This window comes from Euprymna scolopes, chromosome 46 (genome assembly GCF_053919585.1).
Source record: "Euprymna scolopes isolate OS-2025 chromosome 46, ASM5391958v1, whole genome shotgun sequence".
In the NCBI taxonomy this organism is placed as follows: Eukaryota; Metazoa; Mollusca; class Cephalopoda; order Sepiida; family Sepiolidae; genus Euprymna; species Euprymna scolopes.
In genome coordinates, this window is record NC_136527.1 from 86,287,947 (window position 1) to 86,298,619 (window position 10,673).

The 10,673-nt window shown below is 37.9% G+C and overlaps 1 long non-coding RNA gene across 1 annotated transcript; it reads left to right on the top strand.

The window, feature by feature from the left end:
- Positions 1-288: 288 nt before the first annotated feature.
- LOC145270584 (uncharacterized) lies at positions 289-8,770 on the top strand. Its single transcript, XR_013865456.1, has 2 exons — positions 289-5,886; positions 8,502-8,770. It is a non-coding gene; the product is annotated as an uncharacterized LOC145270584 (long non-coding RNA).
- Positions 8,771-10,673: the final 1,903 nt, after the last annotated feature.

Sequence of the window (10,673 nt, forward strand, 5' to 3'; positions counted from 1 at the left end):
GAATAACCGGGTGTGTATTAGTACTGGACACATAGATTCGAAACAGTTGTCAAAAAACAAATATATAACAAATAAATGTTATCAAAGGCAAGATAAATTACTTTTTTACCAAACTGTATATAATTTTCGTGTTTTTATTAAATTAAACATGTTTATTCAGCTCGAAAAAACAGTGTTTACCGATATATTGGAAAATTCAAAATGGCGACCGACTCTATCTTTAACACGGTAAGTTCGGAAAAAGATGTAATAAATAATAAACTAGACAAAATACTTTTAGAAATTCGCTCAATATATGTTACCGTGACATAACTTGACATATATTCGGTGGTTTTTTAATAGTATTTGGTCTAGTTTATTATTTATAACACCTTTTCCCGAACTTACCGTGTTAAAGAGAGAATCGGTCGCCATTTCGAATTGATATTTAAAAAAAAAAAAAAAAAAAAAGAATCCTAGCTACTGAGTTGTAGTCGACAATCGTAACATATCCCAAAATTACGAAAATGCAATCATTAAAGAATTTCCTAATTTTTTGTTTATTACAACAACATTGCAAGAGTAAGATTAGTAAATGTGGATGTGTATTTTCCCCCCTAAAGTCCAACCCTATCCTCACCGTGGTAGGGGGGTGTAACGTTGTAGTTGAACAACAACTACACGGCTAAATGGGCTCTGGCAAAACAAAATCCAGGAAATGACGTCCGTCATCTGGTCGTCTTTTTATACGCTTGCATGTGGCGAGCAAAGAAGACGTGTTAAGGAAGGAGCAGGCTGAAAGGAGAACATTCCCCGAACAAAAAAAGAAAAATGGGCCTTACCCTATCCCTTTCCCTTATCCTAACCCTAACCCCTCCCGTTTGCTTCCAAGGCCCCATTTGAGCGTGTTCTCCTCCGCAGGCCTGCTTCTCCAAATTTCCCCGACTTTGCAGGTAACTGGTTTGGAGGCTTTCTAAAGCTCTTTTATCAGTGTCGGGGTGTTGAGTCCACACTTCCAGCTCAACAAATACCTGCAGTGCAAGGTGCGCTTCTCCGAATTTCCCCGAAGAGGGAGCGACACGTGCTCGTGTTTCTACTGTGTAATGCATGCGTGCCTCCACTTGACTACGGATGACTAGAGTAATACTAAAATAGTTTGTGTGTGCTCACAAGCTGCTTGAAGGGCGCTGGTAATATTATTCCTACTATCTATCAACTACGAGCTGGGGCGGTAATGCAATGATGGACCTCCGATTAATAATATCCGATACGATAGTAGGAATGGCAGTTTTGTGAGCTTTCATAGGCTCTTCCACATTCACGCACAATCTAGTGGTATCTCTCTAGGAATCCTGTTGGGTAGAGAGAACAAAAAGTCCCTTCCCTCGTTTTGGAAGGTTGTTCACAGCAACGCTTGTTTTATATGGTGACCTCTTTAGGTAGTTCAACACCTTGCTCTCCTTGACTCTTCTCATTGTCGAGGTTCTGAGTCCGGTTCCAGGTGTACAAATAGGTGCAAGTCTGGATAGGGAATCTCCCCAAGTGGGTGAGCCTACGCTCTTTCTTATCAGGCGACACGTGCTCGTGTTACTACATAATGCATGCATGGCTCCATTCGACCAGGAACGACTAGAGTAATACTACCATTAGTTTGTGTGTTCTCACAAGCTGCCTGAAGGGCGCTGGTAATATTATTCCTACTATCTATCAACTACGAGCTGGGGCGGTAATGCAATGATGGACCTCCGATTAATAATATCCGATACGATAGTAGGAATGGCAGTTTTGTGAGTTTTCATAGGCTCTTCCACATTCACGCACAATCTTGTGGTATCTCTCTAGGAATCGTGTTGAGTAGAGAGAACACTTCCGTTTTCTGCTCCGCCTTTTATTCCGAGTAGAAACCGCCTTTTTCGGAGGATGTTCGTAGCAATGCATGTTTTATGTAGCGCTCCACTTTGGGGAGATCATCACCTACCTGGCCAGACTGTCCTTTCCTGTACGGTACCTGGTAACTAGTGGATTCCACCCTTTCCCTCCTTTTTCAGTTTGATGGCGACCACGACCAGCCAGAGGTGAGTAAAGCATCAAGCGTTTCTTCTTTTCGGTTTCAGTTTTTGTAATTGACAAGTTTAATTTTCCTCTTTTGTATTACTGCAGCTTCTAGTTAGAATCAGCATAAGTCCTCAGTTAAGTATTTCTTTCGTTGTGTTGCTAGTGATTAAAACGAATGCCTTTCTGCTTATATTTCCTTTAACCAACTTTTGCAAGTCTAACCAAAAATATTCACCCATGCTTGATCATAACCAGAATTATTTTTCTGTTACAGGTATTTTATTTTATTACTACATAATGCATGCATGGCTCCATTCGACCAGGAACGACTAGAGTAATACTACCATTAGTTTGCGTGTGCTCACAAGCTGCTTGAAGGGCGCTGGTAATATTATTCCTACTATCTATCAACTACGAGCTGGGGCGGTAATGCAATGATGGACCTCCGATTAATAATATCCGATACGATAGTAGGAATGGCAGTTTTGTGAGTTTTCATAGGCTCTTCCACATTCACGCACAATCTTGTGGTATCTCTCTAGGAATCGTGTTGAGTAGAGAGAACACTTCCGTTTTCTGCTCCGCCTTTTATTCCGAGTAGAAACCGCCTTTTTCGGAGGATGTTCGTAGCAATGCATGTTTTATGTAGCGCTCCACTTTGGGGAGATCATCACCTACCTGGCCAGACTGTCCTTTCCTGTACGAAACCTGGTAACGAGTGGATTCCACCCTTTCCCTCCTTTTTCAGTTTGATGGCGACCACGACTAGCCAGAGGTGAGTAAAGCATCAAGCGTTTCTTCTTTTCGATTTCAGTTTTTGTAATTGACAAGTTTAATTTTCCTCTTTTCCATTACTGCAGCTTCTAGTTAGAATCAGCACAAGTCCTCAGGTAAGTATTTCTTTCGTTGTGTTGCTAGTGATTAAAACGAATTCCTTTCTGCTTATATTTCCTTTAACCAACTTTTGCAAGTCTAACCAAAAATAATCACCCATGCTTGATCATAGCCAGAATTATTTTTCTGTTACAGGTATTTTATTTTATTACTACATAATGCATGCATGGCTCCATTCGACCAGGAACGACTAGAGTAATACTACAATTAGTGTGCGTGTGCTCACAAGCTGCTTGAAGGGCGCTGGTAATATTATTCCTACTATCTATCAACTACGAGCTGGGGCGGTAATGCAATGATGGACCTCCGATTAGTAATATCCGATACGATAGTAGGAATGGCAGTTTTGTGAGCTTTCATAGGCTCTTCCACATTCACGCACAATCTTGTGGTATCTCTCTAGGAATCCTGTTGGGTAGAGAGAACAAAAAGTCCCTTCCCTCGTTTTGGAAGGTTGTTCGCAGCAACGCTTGTTTTATATGGTGCCCTCTTTAGGGAGTTCAACACCTTGTTGTACGGAACCCGATCAAAATCCAGTTAATGACCGCATGAGTTTGTTGCGTCCGTCATCTGGTCGTCTTTTTATATGCTTGCATGTGGCAAGCAGAAAATACGTGCTCGAGCAGGCTGGAAGGAGAACACTCCCCCGAAAGAGAAAAATGGGCCTCCCTCTCTCCCGTGTGCTTCCATCAAGGCCCAAATTGTGTGTGTTCTCCTTCGCAGGCCTGGTCCTCCAACTTTCCTCGACTTTGCAGGTAACTAATCTGGAGCTTTTCTAAAGCTCTTTTCTCAGTGTCGAGGTGTTGAGTCAACTCCCAGCTCAACAAATACCTGCAGCGCAAGGTGCACTTTTCCGAATTCCCCCGAAGAGGGAGCGACACGTGCTCGTGTTTCTACTATGTAATGCACGCGTGCCTCCACTCGACTACGGACGACTAGAGTAATACTGCTATTAGTTTGCGTGTGCTCACAAGCTGCTTGAAGGGCGCTGGTAATATTATTCCTACTATCTATCAACTACGAGCTGGGGCGGTAATGCAATGATGGACCTCCGATTAATAATATCCGATACGATAGTAGGAATGGCAGTTTTGTGAGCTTTCATAGGCTCTTCCACATTCACGCACAATCTAGTGGTATCTCTCTAGGAATCCTGTTGGGTAGAGAGAACAAAAAGTCCCTTCCCTCGTTTTGGAAGGTTGTTCACAGCAACGCTTGTTTTATATGGTGACCTCTTTAGGTAGTTCAACACCTTGCTCTCCTTGACTCTTCTCATTGTCGAGGTTCTGAGTCCGGTTCCAGGTGTACAAATAGGTGCAAGTCTGGATAGGGAATCTCCCCAAGTGGGTGAGCCTACGCTCTTTCTTATCAGGCGACACGTGCTCGTGTTACTACATAATGCATGCATGGCTCCATTCGACCAGGAACGACTAGAGTAATACTACCATTAGTTTGTGTGTTCTCACAAGCTGCCTGAAGGGCGCTGGTAATATTATTCCTACTATCTATCAACTACGAGCTGGGGCGGTAATGCAATGATGGACCTCCGATTAATAATATCCGATACGATAGTAGGAATGGCAGTTTTGTGAGCTTTCATCACCTCCTCCTCATTCACGCACAATCTTGTGGTATCTCTCTAGGAATCGTGTTGAGTAGAGAGAACACTTCCGTTTTCTGCTCCGCCTTTTATTCCGAGTAGAAACCGCCTTTTTCGGAGGATGTTCGTAGCAATGCATGTTTTATGTAGCGCTCCACTTTGGGGAGATCATCACCTACCTGCCCAGACTGTCCTTTCCTGTACGGTACCTGGTAACGAGTGGATTCCACCCTTTCCCTCCTTTTTCAGTTTGATGGCGACCACGACTAGCCAGAGGTGAGTAAAGCATCAAGCGTTTCTTCTTTTCGATTTCAGTTTTTGTAATTGACAAGTTTAATTTTCCTCTTTTCCATTACTGCAGCTTCTAGTTAGAATCAGCACAATCCTCAGGTAAGTATTTCTTTCGTTGTGTTGCTAGTGATTAAAACGAATTCCTTTCTGCTTATATTTCCTTTAACCAACTTTAGCAAGTCTAACCGAAAATATTCACCCATGCATGATCATAACCAAAATTATTTTTCTGTTACAGGTATTTTATTTTAATAAAAATTAACAAAATAATTAACATACACTCAGTAAAATGCAATGTACTAAAGTAACATAAATAAAACAAAAACAAAATGTAAAAATAATAATGCAAAATACAAGTAGTTATTACAGGTTTCAACAGCAACAGCCATGACCCTGTCATCCCAATATTGGATGCAGTTCCAGAAACTCATAAAGTAAGTATTGATATCTTCTTCTAATTATAATTTTTTAAAAAAAGAAAATTTCACAAAAAATAAAATACTGTGATCTAAAGGAAAATAAACCGAAAAAAAAAAAATGTAAAAATAATAATGCAAAATACAACTAGTTATTACAGGTTTCAACAGCAACAGCCATGACCCTGTCATCCCAATATTGGATGCAGTTCCAGAAAGTCATAAAGTAAGTATTGATATCTTCTTCTAATTATATTTTTTTAAAAAAAGAAAATTTCACAAAAATTAAAATACTGTGATCTAAAGGAAAATATACTGAAAAAAAAAAAAAATGTAAAACTAATAATGTGAAATACAACTAGTTATTACAGGTTTCAGCAGTAGCCGTTACGCTCTCATCCCGATCTTGGATGCAGTTCCAGAAAGTCATAAAGTAAGTATTGTTATTTCCTAATTATAATTTCCAAAAAAATAATTTCATAAAAATAAAATGCTATGAAATAAAGGAAAATAAATAAAACAAACAAACCAAAAAAAGAAAAAAACAATTAAAAAAAAAAGAAAAAGTTATTCAAGTTTTCAGCACCAGCAGCAGCAACACCCATGACCCCTCTCATCCCCATCTTGGAAGCAGTTCCAGAAATTCCTAAAGTAAGTAATAATATATTTTTTTTTTTATAAGCAACTCCAACTTCCCATCGAATTCATAAAGGTTTCATTTATTGTATCAATGTGTCTTGGTGGTGCTGCAACAACTACCTTGATTTATTTCTAATTTTCTAGTGATTGTTGAGACTTCAGGACTCTAAACCACCTTTTCAGCACTTGTTTTGTACCAGCTGCTGAATTTGCTTTGTTTTAGATGGGTTTCAGTTAATTTCTTAATTTACTTGATTTCTTTTTTGTCTAATGACTTTTGATGATTCCAGCTTCTAATTGGCCCTTTCTTTTCTTGTTCTCCAGTACCGTTGAACATTACTCGCTTTTTTTCGCACCTGATAAATTTTGCTAATTAATTTTTTCTCTTTTTGTTCCAGACTTTATCCTGTCTATTAACTTTTATTCTCTTTCTAGTTCTCTTGCAGCGTTGAACATTACTTGTTTTTGACTTATTTTTACTAGTGAGTGTTGAGACTTGAAGATTCTAAAAGAGCATTTCTTTACAGCACCTGATAAATGGCATCCTATTTACTTGATTTCTTTTTTGTCTAATGACTTTTGATGATTCCAGCTTCTAATTGGCCCTTTCTGTTCTTGTTCTCCAGTACCGTTGAACATTACTCACTTTTTTCGCACCTGATAAATTTTGCTAATTAATTTTTTCTCTTTTTGTTCCAGACTTTATCCTGTCTATTAACTTTTATTCTCTTTCTAGTTCTCTTGCAGCGTTGAACATTACTTGTTTTTTTTACTTATGTTTAGCATACGCACAGATTTGGTAAAGTTAGCCGAAAACAATTATATATAACATTTCTTCAGTTTGAACTCATTTTTGCCGAGAGAGATAGGTTTCCTTGTTCATGTGGATTTGCCTAAAGTAAAGTATGTAAATGCATGAACAATATGCTTTGTAATTATATACAAATATTTACATTACTATTGTATTACATTTTTACCTCAAACAAGGCACTTTGCCACTATCAGGGGGAAACATCTACTGGGGTACTGGGGTACTATGTAGGGATTTGGGCAGGGAGGTGTTGGTTCACGTTGCACTTGAACTTATGCATGTCAGTACAGTTGGGGAAGCAGTGACCTGGAATGGAATTCCAAATTCTAGCAGTTCTGGGGAAGAAACTACTGGAGTAGAAAGATCTTTTAAATGTAGGGATCTCTACAGTGTGGGGGGTGGGATTTTGCAGCTTGTCGGGTCTGTCGAGGGTGTTTACGTTGTGGGGGCACAAATGCTTGCAGTTCATCAGAGCATTCACCATTATAATAGTTGTAGAACAGGCAGAGGGATGCAACGTTTCGACGATGGGACAGAGGCTGAAGCTTAGATGCCAGTTTAGGGCCTATCAGATTTGCGACTCTCTTTTGAACCCTGTCAAGGAGCGAGAGACTAGTAGCCGATGCACCAGCCCAAATATGACAGCAATACTCCATACATGGGCGAATAGTGGCCTTGTTAGAGAGGTACAGGATACTTTGGGGTGTTAGAAGTTTTCTAGCACGGTAGAGAGAGCCCACCTTCCTCGCAGCAGCCCTGGCAATGCTCTCGATGTAATTGTTCCAGCTATAATTATCATTTTCATTATGGATCAGTAATATAATTTTACTACTGTTAATATATTCTAATAAATTATAATATATTAAATAACTATAAAAACTAAAACTAATAATTAAAAACAAAAAATCATGATTAGATACTAAAACATAACTTATAAATTAGCGCTAAATTAAGTTATAACCGATCAAATAATAAACACTAAACCTCGACATAAATGTAAATATCAAAATGTTAAATTGTATAAATACTGAAAGATTAAACACTAATACTAAAATAATACTTTAAAACCAAAAATATACCAGAGAATAAGTGATAAGCTGTTCTAAAAATAAACTTATTACTAGTAAAAATATCTTGCTGATCCATATAAGAAAATGATAATAATAATGGCATATTAAAAATGAGCAATTATTAGAATAACGATTGCGCTCAAATTCGAGTTTGCCCTTTACACGCCTTTGCAGTAATATTTATGCCCCAAAACTGAAAAATGTGGCTGATTACTTGGACCTGAAAGTTCTAAACTAGCATAATTGTCTGGCATCTCAGTACTTTGTACAAAACTAGCATTTTAGCCGTGGGAGTTTGGGGGTTTTGTGTTGAGCCAAACAACGAAAAAACGCGTGGTAGCAGGGAGGAAGGCTAGAACCCGTTACGTGTTTGCGTGTATGACCACTGGCAGTGACGTAGGTTTAAATTAAAGCTAGAGAAAAGAAAGCACGGCATGACTTACAAATACATCGTGGATTAAAGCAACCCCCTAGCTATTTGTCGCGTGAAGTAATAATTACACTTATATATATGTTTTCCTTTATTTTTAACTTTGACACATTAACCATTATTGATTAAGGGTCATATGAATTTATTACGTTAGATCCATGGCCAAGGAAACTATATCTAACATTTCAGTGGTTTATACTATAAGTTGTACACTTTCACTTTTATAGATATATCCATTTCAAAATTACTCGGACTTGTAACGACATGATTCCATTTCCGTTGGATTAAAACTTGTCTCTTTTTTCTTTTTATTTAGCAACCAGCCGAAACTTCTCCCAGAAGAAGACCACTCCCATCCAAAATTTCTACAAGAACAGGATAGCCGCCGCCACTTCAGGGTCCTGGATATGACCTTAAACTGTATCCGATGGTAAAGCTCCATAAGCGGGCTTGGGGAGTGTGGAGCCACCCTTTAATTACCATTGCTCCCAGGTCCACTCTGACCCGGAGTGGTAGTACCTGTTAGGGTCCTCACTGTGGGTTACATATTTTTCTTCTAATAAACCTTTAAAAACTATAAGTCTATTTTCTGTGTTATCTATTTGTTATACATCATGTGCCCCGAATTAAATTGTGATATTCGTTTTCAGCATATTCAAAAAGATTTAAAAAATCGACATAGAATTACATATCAAATATAAAAAAAAAAAGGCTAACCCTGACCCCCAACCCTAATCCATCCTAGAGACAATTTGATCAAAGAGGAGCAGCATGAATATCAGCAATAATGTATGCCAAAAAAAAAAAAAAAAAAAATTACTTAATATTGGTTTGAACTATAAAGAACTCTGCACTTGTAGAGTTTTCGTAATTTTTGGATATATTACTATTTTCGACATGACAATTAACTACGTATGGAGGTTGGCTTTGTTTTAATATGCAGGGAGACGACGGTCTCATGACAGTCACCTCGGTCTTGTTCTAATTTGAGCCTGAACACTTGTTATGTTCCAAAGTAAATAAACGCTTTAAAATAAGTTAAAACAAAAAGAACTTCTCAGATATTAATCAAGGCAGATAAATCAAGTCAGAGTTTCCTTTAGGAAACCATATGAAAATATACTCACAAATATATGTATATATATATATATATACATATATATGTGTGTGTGCTTTCTCAAGGGAGATAATAAAAATAAGAGTTATCTACCTTTAAAAAAACATGAAAATGTACTAACAAATATATATATATATAGTAATTTATGAAATATATATGGCGATTAAGCTACACTGAATATTCGGCGTTTCATCCACTATAGGATTCGTTAATTTATGAAATATATATGGCAATTAAGCTACACTGAATATTCGGCGTTTCATCCACTATAGGATTCGTCAGGCTAACGAATCCTATAGTGGATGAAACGCCGAATATTCAGTGTAGCTTAATCGCCATATATATTTCATAAATTACTAACGAGCTCTACCAACGTATTGAGCAGTTTTGAAGTAAATACTTAAAGTTTATGCATAAATCTATACTTTCGTATATTAATTTTATGTGAGTAAATGAAGTAGTTATATATATATATATATATATATATATATATACACAACTTCTTAATTTACTCACCTAAAATTAATATACGAATATTCGTTTTCAGCATTCCTGACCAAATTGAGGGTTGACCCCTTTCATATGCCGCCTGTACAAACATGGTCACCAGTGATTTTCATTACAAAAGTACACGCATTAATAAAACTAGCTATTTGTCTCAGTTAATTTTCCTTGCGATGGGTTGAATAGAAACCGACGTGAAAACAACAAATATATTCTATTAAAAAATTTTTTCTTCAAAATCTTTGGATTCGGCATTAAATAACCCGAAAAGGGTTGATATGCCGTAAAATAAAAACAACCAACAACCAATCCTGCTACCTGTTTTCCAGACTGTACTGATTTTTAAAAAAAATTTTTTTTACAATTCCACCCCAAACAAGACACACTGCCACTTTGATGTAGGGGGCTACAATCAGGGACATAAGCTACAGGGGTACTATGTAGGGAGTTGGGCAGCAAGATGTTGGTTCACGTTACACTTGAACTTCTGCATGTCAGTACAGCTGGGAAAGCAGGAACTCAGAAGGGAATTCCAAAGTCCAGCCGTTCTGGGGAAGAAACTACTGGAGCATGTGGGAGTTGAAAACTCCCAGCCTAGCTCGATTGTCGCCCTTTAACTCAGAGCGACCTAGCTACGTCACTTCCTGTTCCCCATATTTCTTCCTCTTTCGCGCTGGACTTTCAAGATGTGACAAACACCGCTCTGGTGGGGCCATGGGCCACCACCACGTTCCTGACTAGCCAGTCAACCGCAAGTAACAAACTCTTATTCTAACAAACACTTATTCTAACAAACTCTTATTCTTTCTATCATTTCTTCATGTATATTTTTATGCAAATCAATTGCATTTCTTTCACTGATATATA